Below are 14,346 nucleotides of genomic sequence, written 5' to 3' on the forward strand. Positions count from 1 at the left end.
CTGAGTTTGTTTTACTTTTATCTTGAGTATGGTTTTCATTCTTTTTTAGGATAAAAATATAAACTCCTGGTAAGTTAATCTTCACTGCAAAATTATCCCATAATCACTATTCTTTTATAGTAATCAACAGAAAGAATTGTCTTTACTATTTTTGGTACTAACAAACTCACAAAATCGAATTATTTGTTAAGTTCTAATAAATAAATTCAGTTGTAAACATGTCTAAACTTAATCAGATCCTGTTTATCTACTGACTGATTGATTGAATAATAAGTGGATGGATAAACAGACAAGTAAATGAATGCTTGAATGAGTAAATGAATTGTTGAGTTCATTAACAAATAAAAGAATGCTTTTAAGAATAAATTACAAAAAGAAAGCATATATACAAGGGGTAAATAATAAAGAAAAGAAACAAAGTTAGGAGAAATTAACGCTAGTCTAGTTGAATAGGTGGATGAATAGACATGGGGAAATAAACGGACAAACATAGAGGGGAAGAAATACTGTAGCGATAAACAATGAGAAGATGGAATAAAGTGAAGAGAGTAAAAAAATGATTAAAGAATGCATCTTTTACAAACAAAAGAATTTCACTATTTTCTCGATGAAACGAGGAAAATTCTTCGAAACAAGGCAACGATAACCTATTGAATAAATTAGTTTATTTTTTGTCACAATGTTAAGTAAAATAATGATTCAAATAAGTATATGGTTGACCTCACATAGTTATCACAAAGTGGGGTAGAGCGGATTCCTGTTTAAGTGTCCAATAATTCTAACGGACACACAAAAATGAAATCTATGCTGGAATATTCAGTTTCAGTAACTTAATAAAATAAATAACTGAACAAGATTGAATAAGATTGAGTTTGAAAATATTCGGGTCTTGTGACTCATCGTCCGAAAATTGAATAAGAATGAAATATTTGATCATTTTGTAGATTGTACATAATTCCATGATTTATTATTGCCTATCGAAAAAGTGTCTATACGATGTCAAAAATATGAACGATTACTCAGTATTGCAGTAGGAGATGCTACTTAATTTTCAAATACCCTGTTGAAATAGTATTTAATGCTAACCGCAATTAGGGTTCATTTTGGTATGGTGCCAGTCAGTCTAGTAGTGATATTACATATACTAGTCAATAAAAACTATCTTCCTCAGAGAATACTTAATTTTGACTACTGTTTGCTTAAGAATTTGCACAGGTTTACAATATTCTTGACATAACAGTGGCCTAAATCCGACATCAAAACATGGTTTTCAATGAGATATCATTCTACATACTGGTTGTCTCAACAATTATGAGCTTCTAGGAATAAACTTGAATTTCAAAGTGAACTCCGTACGGAAACTGAAATTCTACTCTCGTCTAGGAAAACGATTACCCCTCTCTGCACCATCAAACGACATTGATGGATTATTTATTGAATGAGGAGTTATTTAATTCCGAAAACTGTTTTATAGAAAGAAGAGAATCTTAAAAAATACGTCATATAACAAGCCATTCATTATCATATCTTCAATAAAACGTAAATAGACTAATAAAACAAGGCATAAATATGCGTTCTTCTAATCGTGAATTTCGCCTCAGGTGAAGTAGGTTTATATATTGGGATTATAAAACATACAAAATAAAATTAGATGAACACTCAAATGATCAATACTTTTAGCGTTTCAGATTTTTGTTCTTCGGAATAATAATACTCAGTCCGAAATTTCCCATCTCAAAAAAAAAGTAAATAAAATAGTTTTTGAAATAATTATTGAAACAAATCGTCTTCGCTTGGTGACGGAGTTTGGTATGGCAAAACTTTGTCAATTATAAGCATCCAGATTATCATATGTAGAGACATTGCATATGCTGATCAAGAAAAATATGTATTCCAGCTATATAAGCCAAACAAAAGTTATTTTCACCTTAACAGTAACAATTTGATATCTACTTATCCGTGGTTACTTCACATTTATTGTTTCTGGATCTGTGATGTATTGTATAAGAGTTTTTGAAGCTCATGAATACAAAGATGTGAAGTTTCGTGTGTTTGTTGTCTCGTAGACATGCCCGTTAAAAGTTGATTCATTATATGCTTGGCAAAATTTTAAAAGAGTGTAATTCATTGTCATCATGTTTAATTAAAAATAACACCGAAACACATACATAATTTTATATAACGCTGAATTGTTCACATTCACAATATGAAACCACTTCAACATCTGTACATGCATGAACAATTGTTTATCGAGAAATGGCTTTTGCAGAATGCCTTCAACAAAACACCACTGAAGTTCAGAGGGGATGGGATAGCTGTTTCATTCTAGCATTGGAATTCTTAGCTCTGTGAAACATTGGGACTATTCAATTTAGATATATAAGTCATAAATCAACACGAGTTGGAAATGTAAACCATTTCACTTGGAATTATTGACCTAAATATGTCGTATTATCTACAGGATATTTAGGTAATTGACCCGACCCCGAGAAAGGTCGTGGAGGATAGTCATTGAAGTAACCCGAGCTACTGAAAAGTGGTTGTCAACTGTACCCTTATTTTCCATCTGATTTAAGACTGATACTAATTCGTGACAGGAATTTTTTCAAATGGTAATTTTGCTAGTTATACTTTGATCTGCAAAAGTATTCTCAATTTGCAAAGGATACTTTTTTTGCTACATTTCAAATCACATGAAACGATGAATGTGTACTGTGAATTAGAACAACATATATAAGCTAACAATGATGTTTTCAATTAGATCCTCATCACATAACATAAATTAACATAAGTAAAAATTACAGATTGATGATGTAATGACAGGTGTACTAGTTGTGATAAGAATAGCGAAGGCCTAAATCAATGTTTCTAAATAGGAAATAGGCCAATGACTTGAAAAATACAGGCACTGAAATAACATAACAATTATAGGATTACGTAGTAAAATGTGTTCAGAAAATTAAACAATGAAACGACTATTTGAAAAAAAGAGGTGTGAAGAAAACTAAACGAACCAAGAGTATGGAAAATAATAAATAAAATATTTTATTAAGGCCAATCGGGCCAATGAAGAGGTAAAGGTGTTGCGAATTTCTAATGAATACAAAGACTTGAATTGCTAGTTCCCGACTGTCGTTTCTACCTTGATGTGGTGGTCGGGTTTGCCTATCGTATTGAGCCAATCGAGCCATACTGGCTGGAACAATCGTTCCTCAAGGTCCTACCATGCCAGGCAGGTCGGTTGAAGAGCGGTAAGACTAAAAGCAGCAAACCCAGGGTACAAGAGCGAAGTCGTACTGCTGACTGTGCAGACGTGTGACAGCAGTAAGGTGTTTCCTTCAGACAACCAACACAACAGCGATGCTGCCTTCCCACAAGGAAGGGTGGCGTTAGGAAAAGTCGACCCTAAAAATGCACACCTCGCCTTATCCCATGGATATCCATCTCCGGAGATAAGGTCCCAACAAGTACGGAGCTAACATGAAAACTATTTCCAAAAAGGTCATATGCGACCGGCCTCACGCAGTTGTCTCTTGGGCATTGAGATCATGCTCTCAGGTGACTAAGACCAACTCTAACCCGATTTCCCTTACAGAGACCTCTCGAAGAACCCTTCCACGGTGTGAGCAACCGGGAAGTCACGACCTCTCTCATACCTCTAACAGCACTCATAACCATTGCATTCGTAATCAATCTCCCTTTTCAATTCCTACTGTTCCTCCTACCTCGACTATCAACTCGAAACTTCCTCTTTTAGTTTCCTCCTCAAGTGTCACCATGGCCAACGATTTTATGCGCAAAACACTGTTCCAGTTCTACTAAAACCTCGCTCCGGGTGACTTTAATGCCCAGCTGAGTAGCTTAAACCAAACAGAAAGACATTTAGGTGGGTATATTGGTATTCTGGATCAGTGAACAGATAATAGTGACCGTCTGCTGCAACTATGCTCAGACAATTGTTAATTTTTAGCAAACACTAATTTTAGGCATAAGGAGATACTTCATCTAACATGGCAACCCTCTACACTAAACCAAAAATGGACTCAAATAGACCATATTACCATCAATCATCATTGGAGAGGCTCGACAGAAGACTGCCGTTCGATCTGAAGTACATGTTTGGACTCTAATACTGTAACTCATTTGTTTGCGCCTCACTGGACTCATATAAACCACATTAAAAAGACTCATTACAATTGAACTGAGGAACGAGAAAGCCGAAAGTGAATTCTAGGAACGACTGAGGTCAAATTTAGGAAGTTCTGAAAAAGGCTGACCCAGATGTTGTTTGGAAAGATATACAAACATCAGAGACATCTTTTATGGAGTTGAATCAAAGGGTTACGAAAAACCAGTGGATTTTTTCTAAGTCTATTGCACTGATGGATTCTCGTAAACTCATCCCATCAGGCTTTGAACACGATAAAGAGCGTAAATAAATCAGATCTAGGTTAACCAAAAGTCTAGGGAACAATCGTGAGAGGTAGTGGGCAACGAAGGCAGAAGAAATGGAAAAGGCAGCGACTGTAGTCAACACCAGACAGCTTTTCAGACTGATACAAGAAACCGGAATTAAGAAGTCAAGTGTTAAACAATCTCGGAAAAAGACGACACTTATCTCCTCTCAGTTTAGACGTTTAGAATGGTGGGCGGAATACTTTAAGGAGCAGTTCAGCTGTCCTCCAGCTACCCACTATTTTCAAACAACCTGATTGAGACATCAAAGTAGACCACCGACTCTAGCTGAAGTTCAAAAAGCCATAACTAATCTAAAACGAGGGAGGGATAGACATCCGTCTATCAATTAAGAGATGAGTATACTGCTCGGCAGTTTGTTCTGCTTTACTTTACGGCTGCGAAACGTCGCCACTAAGGGTAGAGGATACTCGTTAGTTACAAGTCTTTGATGACAGATGTCTTAGAAATATTGCTCGAATCTGCTGGGATCACTGGGTAAGTAATAGTGAGGTCAGACTAAGGGTATTAGGGAATGATGGTAAATCAGTTGATGAGGTCATGAATCTTCATCGACTGAGATGGTTGGGCCACGTGTTACGTAGGCCTGAACACCGATTACCACGGCGCTTAATGCTGACTAGTGTTGACGATGGTTGGAATAAAAGGTAGAGGTGACTAAACCAAAACGTGGCATCAGTGCTTGAAGTCACTAACTTCTAGTCTAAGCCATATTGATAGATGCATACTACTTAGTTGGGGTCCGCGTGACTATCGTAACCAATGTTTGGAGACTCTGTGTGATATGACTCAGAATCTATCACAACGGCGTAGGCCTATGCACTCTTTGTCTTTCTTTAAACCGTGAGACTAAAATAGCTTTATATCTTTCTTTCTAGGAACTAATTCTGTCTTCCTGTATTATATCCCTATACACAATCTTTCTTTTATATATTACTACCATTGAAGTGACTACTTCTATGAATTTGGTGTTCATCTTGTTGTGCTAATGAAGTGTGACAACATGGACTAATGCATATATGTGCCTGGTTCTACGTTGTAGCTAACTGACTGATTGTTAGTTCGATTTCTATAGCTTCTGCTATGTGTAAGAGACGAGATTAAACCCCATAAGGAAAACGACAAATCACTTTAAATTACCTGTTTTTATCTACTACATGACCGATTTCGTTCAAGTATGATAAGACTAAGCTACGTATTGCTTTGACAATACACTTTCCTAACCACAGAGGTAGGTTTTAACTAACTCGTTGGCCCAGCTGTCTGTTTATCCATCCATAATAGGTTTCTCCATAGAAGCAGCAGAATTCGTAGATACACATGGATGTGGCAAAATCAGGTAAATTATCTTTTAGTTAAAAAATCACCGTAGGTCTGCTGGAGAAAGATAGATAAAAGTTAGCTGCATCAAACGTTCCCTTCATTGCTCTAGTCAGTCTATCTTGTAGCACATCACCAACTATATCTCCGTTGAATTGTAGCTTCAGGAATATAGGTTTCTGGCTAACTGATGACGTCGCTACTTTCCTATTTATTACATGCAAGTGTTTCTTCAAAAAACCTTGTGGATAACCCGTTTCAACCAAAGTATTACGAATAAGCTCTAATTCCTTGTTTATAGTGTCATCTGAACACTTTTCATAACTCTATTTGCAAGACATCTAACTAGGTTTCCCTTATACTCACTGCGTACAATGCTCAAGAAATGTGTGTACTGGCTTGCTGAAGAGCTTTTCCTATACACATTTCTACTGATAGAGCCACTTTCTCTTTGGTTTAACAAAACGTCGAGGTAGTTTGCTATCAAGTTCCCCTTCACATATAAATCTGATTGCTGAATGTTTATTGTTAAATAGTTTTAAGAGTTCTTCTTTTCCAAAGCTCTAATCGATGATAATGAAAATATCATCAATGTAACGGCGATCAAAGTCAAGCTTCTCAACAACCTCTTTGAGAGGTCTGTTTTTTAATTTGTCGAGAAAATCGGTAAGGATAAGACCTAGAGGTGAATCCATTGCTATCTCATCAATTTGTCTATAATGCGTTATTAACGATAAAATGAACGTTCATTGTACATTTGGAAAGTAATTCTTTTGAAACTACAATATTGATGTTTTTCAAGCAATAAGTTGGTCAGTGCTGCTCAAAATACGTATATAAATACACTCATGTCTGTTGATTCATACACTCAGATGAGATCAATGTGAGTTCTGTTCCATTTAAATCAGTAACTAAAATTGTACTCCTGTTTTCATATTATAGCACATTCACTTACTACAACCAATCCTAAACCGACTGGTGACTACTTTTAGGAATCTGATAAACGATAAAATATTATGTTATAAGATTACTGACGTTAACTAATCATTTATGAAACAATTAAGTGATTATTTAAATTTAATAATCGTTTGAAAGGTATGACAGTATTTATCTTACGGATAACGGTTTACTTTACGTCCCGAAAAAGTAACACACATCCGCTACCTATGAAAATAACTAATTTCCCCGAGATTTGCAGTTTCAAAGACAGTGCGGTTCATGTAAAACTAAATTTCTTGTATTACGTATAAGAAAACTAGACAAATTTATAAGATGCATATATATATATATATGGCGATTTAAATTTTTTTCATGAACCAAATAACGTAAAATTGAAACAAATTACGTTGATACTGGTTCTTATGATAAATCTACTAAAACGTCCGAATACTGGATCGTACTCAGTGAAAAGTGAACTGTTGATTTATTCAATTTTTATATCAGTTTTATTTACGAGACATAGATACAGAAACTCCAAACCTACTGATGAGAACGTTAACACTTGAATCACCTGATTGAAGTTTAATTTAACCTAGTAAAAAATTTACCTAATGTCATTCTAAGGTTATTCCTAGCCCCAAGTTTGGATAAAGGAAGATGTCACGACAAATCCTCATCAGATAAAGAAGAATACTACCAAAAACACTTATTGTACGGAGCTGAAACTTGGAGAACTACCACAAGCACCATCAAAATGTACAAGTATTTATAAACAATTGTCTACGTAAGATATTGAATGTTCGTTGACCGGATACCATCAGCAACAGTCTACTGTGGGAGAGAACAAACCAACCTCCAGCTGGAGAGGAAATTAGGGAAATACGTTGGAGGTGGATAGGACATATACTGCAGAAATCGCCAAGCTGAATCAAGAGACGAACGCTAACTTGGAATCGAGGAGGGAATCGGAAATGAGGGAGACCAAAGAACATATTGTGTTAGGAGTTGGAAGCGGACATGAAAAACATGAATATTAACTGGAACGATTACTCAGGACAGAGTTGAATAGAGAGTTGTGGTGGACGTTCTATGCTACTTCACAAGGGGTTACAGGAGTAAGTACGTCTGGAGATTATTAGACCAAAGATGATGTTAATGGAATATGCATAAATAAGATATGTAATATAAGTATATGTAATAATATATTGCGGATAAAAAGTTTTTAACTCGAATATACACAAATTTATTTAATCACTATGTCTTTTTCTGACTATGAAACTGGTAGTAAAGACTTGCTTACTTACTTACGCCTGTTACCCCTCGTGGAGGAGCATAGGCTGCACATCAGTATTCTCCATTCAACCCTGTCCTGGGTAATCCTTTCCAGTTCTTTCCAGTTATTATGCATCCTTTTAATATCTGCTCCTATTTCCCGTGTTCTTTGGCCTTCCTCTTTTCCCTTCAAGATTCCAAGTTACGGTTTGCCTCGTGATGCAGTTTGATGATTTCAGCAATGTATGTCCGATCCACTTTCAACATCTTTTTCCAATTTCCTCTTCAGCTGGAACGTTGTTGCTGATAGTATCCGGCCAATGAATGTTGAGTATTTTGCATAGACAACTGTTTATAAATACGTTCACCTTCTTGACGATGGCTATAGTAGTTTTCCATGTTTCAGCTCTGTACAGTAGGACTGTCTTGACGTTCGTATTGAAGATTCTCACTTTGATATTGGTTGACAGTTGTTTCAAGTTCCATATGTTCTTTAATTGTAGAAATGCTGCCCTTGCTTTGCCAATCCTCGCTTTTACATCTTCATCAGATCCTCCTTGCTCATCGATGATGCTTCCGAGGTATGTGGATGTTTCTACATCTTCCAGAGTTTCTTCATCACATGTGATTGGGTTGGTGTTCCCCGTGCTTTTGTTGACGAAGATAGACAGTCTTGTCTGACTCCTGTTCTTACTTTTAATGCGTCTGTCAGCTGTACACCATGCACCACTTTGCAGTAGTCCGTCGTATGAGTTCTGGATAATGTTGAGAATCTTCTGAGGAATTCCATAGTGTCGAAGAAGTTTCCATAAAGTTCTCCGGTCCACACTGTCAAACGCCTTCTCATAGTCAATGAAGTTGATTTATAGTGACAAATTCCACCCAACTGATTGTTCCAAGATGATCCGTGGTAGTAAAGAATTTGGCCAAATATTCTTAAATCAATTTACTATTGGTTATTCATCGAATAACTAGTAAGATATTTTAAAAATCACAGTCAGTATTTCTTCTATTTATCGGATCCTTTTAATAATAACTTGTTAACAATCTTTCCTGTATATTTTTATCAACGTACTTATTTAGTCTGATATACGTTTACAAGTGAGTGAATTAATCCAATCGTCAAACGGTCGCTACGCCGTATACTGGTACGCTTAATCTGTTTTCAATGTCAGTATAATTTCTTCAATATACTTAAGTAATTTCTGATTTGTAGTTCCATTATTCTCTCTCTCACGCCATGTTGACCATATGTATTCTGATCATTTATCTCAAAATTTCATTTCACTTATAAACTTATTCAAGTTAAAACTTCATATTAGTCACCCCAACATTAACTATCTTATTTTATTTTATATTACAAACAATCCTTGATTCACATGTTATAATTTTAAATGATGTACTTTGCCTTAAACTTGGCCAATTTTTGGATTATTAATTTGGATATATAATTGTAGAATCTGAAGAGATATTATTGAAAAGAATATTCCTCGTTCATATATCTGTGTTTTAATATGATGGGGATTTTTCAGAGATTAAAACCGCAGGACAACTCAAACTCATACTAATAAGGATGCTAAGTTTTACAGTCGAATTCATGAGTCGATCTAAGCTAGGCCGCCTATGAAAACCTAGAAGCTCTAGACGGCTGTCTCATTCTAGTATGGGACTCCCCAGCAGCGCTCATCCATGATCCTGCACGTGGGACTGGAACAGAAGATCATCGGTCTCAAGCGCGAACGCTTAACCTCTAGACCATTGAGTCGGCATCGACTCGTGAATTCAACTGTGAAAATACTACAATCTCCACAAATCCCCATACTGATACTAAGTTTTATTTTAATCCCTCTTTAAAAGCGGAATTTAATCTTATCAATGTACAACGAATCATGTAGATCTATATTACTTACTAGAAACCACTTTATTTTTTAACAGTAGTTTGTCAGAAATTATTTGCTCAAATTACCCAAGCTCAATTATTCTAGATATACGTTGGGCCAACTCTAATCCAAACTAACAGAACTATCATCTAGTGCCTGAATCTCTTTAATCCGATTATTAAATCCCAGTAACTTGCAGTAGTATTCTTTAACTAATTATTGAAACTAGTCAAGTGTCTATCGAGTAATTAACGGGGAAAATGAAATGATGATTAGAAAACTTACCTACTGGTTACAGCATCATATCCAAATACAAGTTATAAGATGGAGTGAAGAATAAGCCAAAACTCTTCAAATAGAAAAATGAGTACTGTCAATTGGCTTATAATATGATCTACAAAATTCACATTCAATCTAAATACATTGAGTAATACATTCAATGCAACTCATTAGTTTTGTTACTAGACTCAGAAATTAATTGAAACTTTATTTTTCTCCAGAAACCTGTCTTTAAATACTTGGAAAAAATGAAGAATACTATGATTTCTACCCGTTATCTTCTCAGTCTCTATAGCTACAATCAAAAGTGAGGAAAACTAAACAGGAGATTCTCAAAGTACTTGCATTTATACAACTTGCATGTAATTGAATAATCCGCTTGGAAATTATTTTTCATCTCGACCTGCAATTAACCACGGAATTTAAGTAAACTGGAAACTGTTGGAAATTGAAGATTATAGCCGTAAATTATCCCACTACTTAAAAGTAAATATGAACACTAAGAAACTGAAGTATCTGTGTTTGGTGAATAAAGAAAATACATTTTCACATGTTGAACACTTCCTAAGTTATACTTGATTTCTCTTCTTATTGAAAGTAACTTTAAGAAACGTGGTAATTTATGACTTTTAATAAATATACTGAGAAATTAGTCGTAAATTCATAACTTTACATTTGACTACCGTACATATTCCTTTGGAAGTTAATATTGGTCGCTTTCGTTTGACGTACTGAATAATGTTCATCAAACTAACGTATGGATCATGCTGAACATCATATAAACGAAAGCTTACAAAGAGAAAATGAAACAGTAATAGAATGAAAATTATCGAATATGCTTCGAAATAACCAGATTTATGGTAAATCTAATACTTGAAGGCTTGATAATGACTTCTAAACCTATTTCTGGATGGTCAAAATTCACCCACAAGTGGTGACGTAACGGTAGATAAATAGAGCAAAGGAAAGTCACGCTATTTGTCAATTTTCTAGAAGTTTATAGGACGTACACTGGCTGAACGGAATGATCTCTGTCTTTTCCCAGACTCTGAAGACCTTATAGAGTAATTTTCAGGGGATCGCAAAACGTCGTCTAAAATATGATTTTATGTACAGAAGAAAGTCAACTGAAACAACCTAACCACTACTTATTTTCACCTGTTATTTAAAAAAGCAACTAGTTTGGAATAAGTATCAAAGGAAAAATATGGGGATATAAGCAAACTTAGTGTAATCTTGTAATTTGTTGGTTTTCTTAGATTTATATATATATATATATGATTTTCGACATTTTGTAAGAAATGTCATGGTATTTATGTTCTAACAGCATATTGTATGGAATCAAACACCTATTTTACATGCTTATGATTTAGACAAAGCAAAACCAACTGTTCAATAAATTAAGGTCACAATTACATACATGTCATGATATACTTCATCACAAATCAATATTAGAAAAAACGAATAACAAATATTAATGATTTTACATACTGTTTGTAAGATCCATATCATTATAACCATGGGATTTGGAATTTCTAGTTTCACTTCAATGAAGTTACCTTTGACATAGTTTTATGCTTGTTAACACTCATTTGTGAGGTGTACCTATAAATTTGGGGAGGCTCATATCCCACTGAAGATTTGAAATGGCATCATTCATAATCCTGATGGCGGATATTAAGATCAGATATTCAGACAACCACTAATCCCTCATAACACCGAATTATTTTATTAATCGAATAACAATCAATATCATGTTCAAGGTGTAAGTGATGAACATGACTACGCCATAAATAATGTTATATTTTCCCTCCAAATATACCGGTCACCAATTAGAGGTTTAGTGCATCATACATAAGCGATCAAATACTGTTCTACATACGAGTATGATTCCACTAAAGACTAAACTCAGTATTCCTGATGGTTATGAAAAGCGAAACCAATAAACAATTAAGATTAATTTACTGATTGTAATCTCCGCAATTCAATAGGCATTAATTAATAGTAGTCTAAATTTAGAAATGCCCTATTACACTAAGTGCAATGAAAATAATAGGTAATTATGAGTGAAAATAATTGTTTAAATCACTCTTTAATCAACTTTTCGTAAACAGCTTGATTACTTCAAACAGAAAGCTAAACAAAGATTTTAAACTTGCTGTATGAAACCCGTCACCTCATTATTTATTATACAGGAATAAATACTAGTTGGTTACTAAATCGCAAATAATCTTATTTTATCTATGTTTCAGCAAATGAAGAGAAGATTCGCTGGCTACCTTGTGATCATCCACCTTATCCCTAATAAATCATTTATAGGAGGTAGGTCATAATTTATTGGCTTAATATTTTATATGCAAATGATAGCATTTAATCCTTCTCGTATATTTTTATGTTTAGCCAGTCGCCCAATTCTTCTGTTTCCTCGTATCTAATCTGTTGACCTTTAGGGTCAGCTCCACAAGTACATTGTCAGTAATTTTATCTAGTCAATTGAACCATCATAACAATCTAACCTTTGGGCGAGACCTGTTTCCATAGGGAATATTTGAAATAGGACCAGTATATTCACAAACTCAGACTTTATTTGCAGTAATATCTCTTAATATAGCTATGAAAGATATTGGCTTCAGTTTCTTGACGAATGACACTTCCACAGAAGTCACAGATGTCTATTTAGTAAACGTAAACAAATATGAGAGTTGGTCCAAAGTTGCTTTTTGACTGCTCCGAAAATCTAGATGACAAATACAATCTCACAGTGTCTAGTCATTTAGTTTAATATTCAACGAAAACTTGAATATAACTCTTCAGTAGCATGGAATTCAGAAACAGTACACATATAACGCCTTTGTGTAGTGAACTGGGTGTTGAGTGAAATACGTTCGACTCACTGAAAGGTATAACTCTCCTCAAGGTAGTAAGCACACATTGTTCATGATTCCCAATAAATATTTATACCCAAATACCTAAATCTATTAGTCACCGTTAAGTTAAGAAAAATCGTGCTTTCCTAGTTAATCTGTTTTCAGATGGTCGTTAAACTCAAACAAATCTGTTTTCTGACTACAAAACCTGCTTTCCGAAACTATATGGAACCTTAGGGTAATATCATTTACTACATACTGTCCAGCGTAACTTATTTTTGGATCCTGTCATTTAGAGAAATACAAATGATCAATTAATTATACAGATATAATTGTTTTCTTTATAATTTTTGATATATACATGAAACTGGCATGCATTATGTATACAAAATGATATCGGACTGATTATGTATGTTATCATCAACCACCAATCATATTCCTTGTAAATCCTAATTAAAAAAAGTCTTATGTGATAGCACTTTAGTTTCTAATAGAATAGATGGATATTTCAAGTTTTATTGGGAACACGTTGAAATGACTGGTGGTGAGGTGAACTTTTGTTAAATGATCGAGGATTTCTTATTAAGTTGTTAACCCTTTATCTACTTCTACTAATTAGCACGTACCTCTATGTTGAATATTAGATTTTTCGAACAAAAAAGGAACAGATTTTCTGAATGTACGACATTCTTATGTTGCTAGCCAAATTTACTCCTAGTATCGTCCCTGGTTCGGATATCTTTACGAGAGAAATGAAGACTGTGAAGTCTATATAAAGAATTTTTTTATAAATTAATTCATTGAAACGTAACAGCAAATTTTACCTATTTTGTTAAAATGATTTTTTCGTATTATGAACTGATCCTTGTTAAACAACCACTGAAAACCAGAGTAAGTTGATGAAAGGCATAAAATTCTATAAAGAAAATTTCTTTAACAGAAAGGGTTTTGTGGAGGTTTAGTATTTTCATAGTTGAAAGCGTGAGTCAATTGAAGCTAGACCACCAGGGAAAACCTGGAAGCACTGGATGGCCGTTTCGTCCTATTGTGGGACTCCTCAGCAGTGCACATCCACGACCTCACCTCGCGAGATTCGAACCCAGGACCTACCAGTCTCGCACCAGACCACTTAACCGACAGACCAATGAGCCGGCATCCCATGGTGTTTATGTCTAACTCCCACCAATTCACGAAGTTGAGCAACCGTTCACCAATTGTCTTCGGTGAGTTGATATCTCACAACAGACGTGGTTTGAACTCCACTGGTCACTGCTTCTCACTAGAACTCCTGGATTTACCTCTCGAAGTCGTCT

Source organism: Schistosoma mansoni (genome assembly GCF_000237925.1).
Source record: "Schistosoma mansoni, WGS project CABG00000000 data, supercontig 0187, strain Puerto Rico, whole genome shotgun sequence".
Lineage (NCBI taxonomy): Eukaryota > Metazoa > Platyhelminthes > Trematoda > Strigeidida > Schistosomatidae > Schistosoma > Schistosoma mansoni.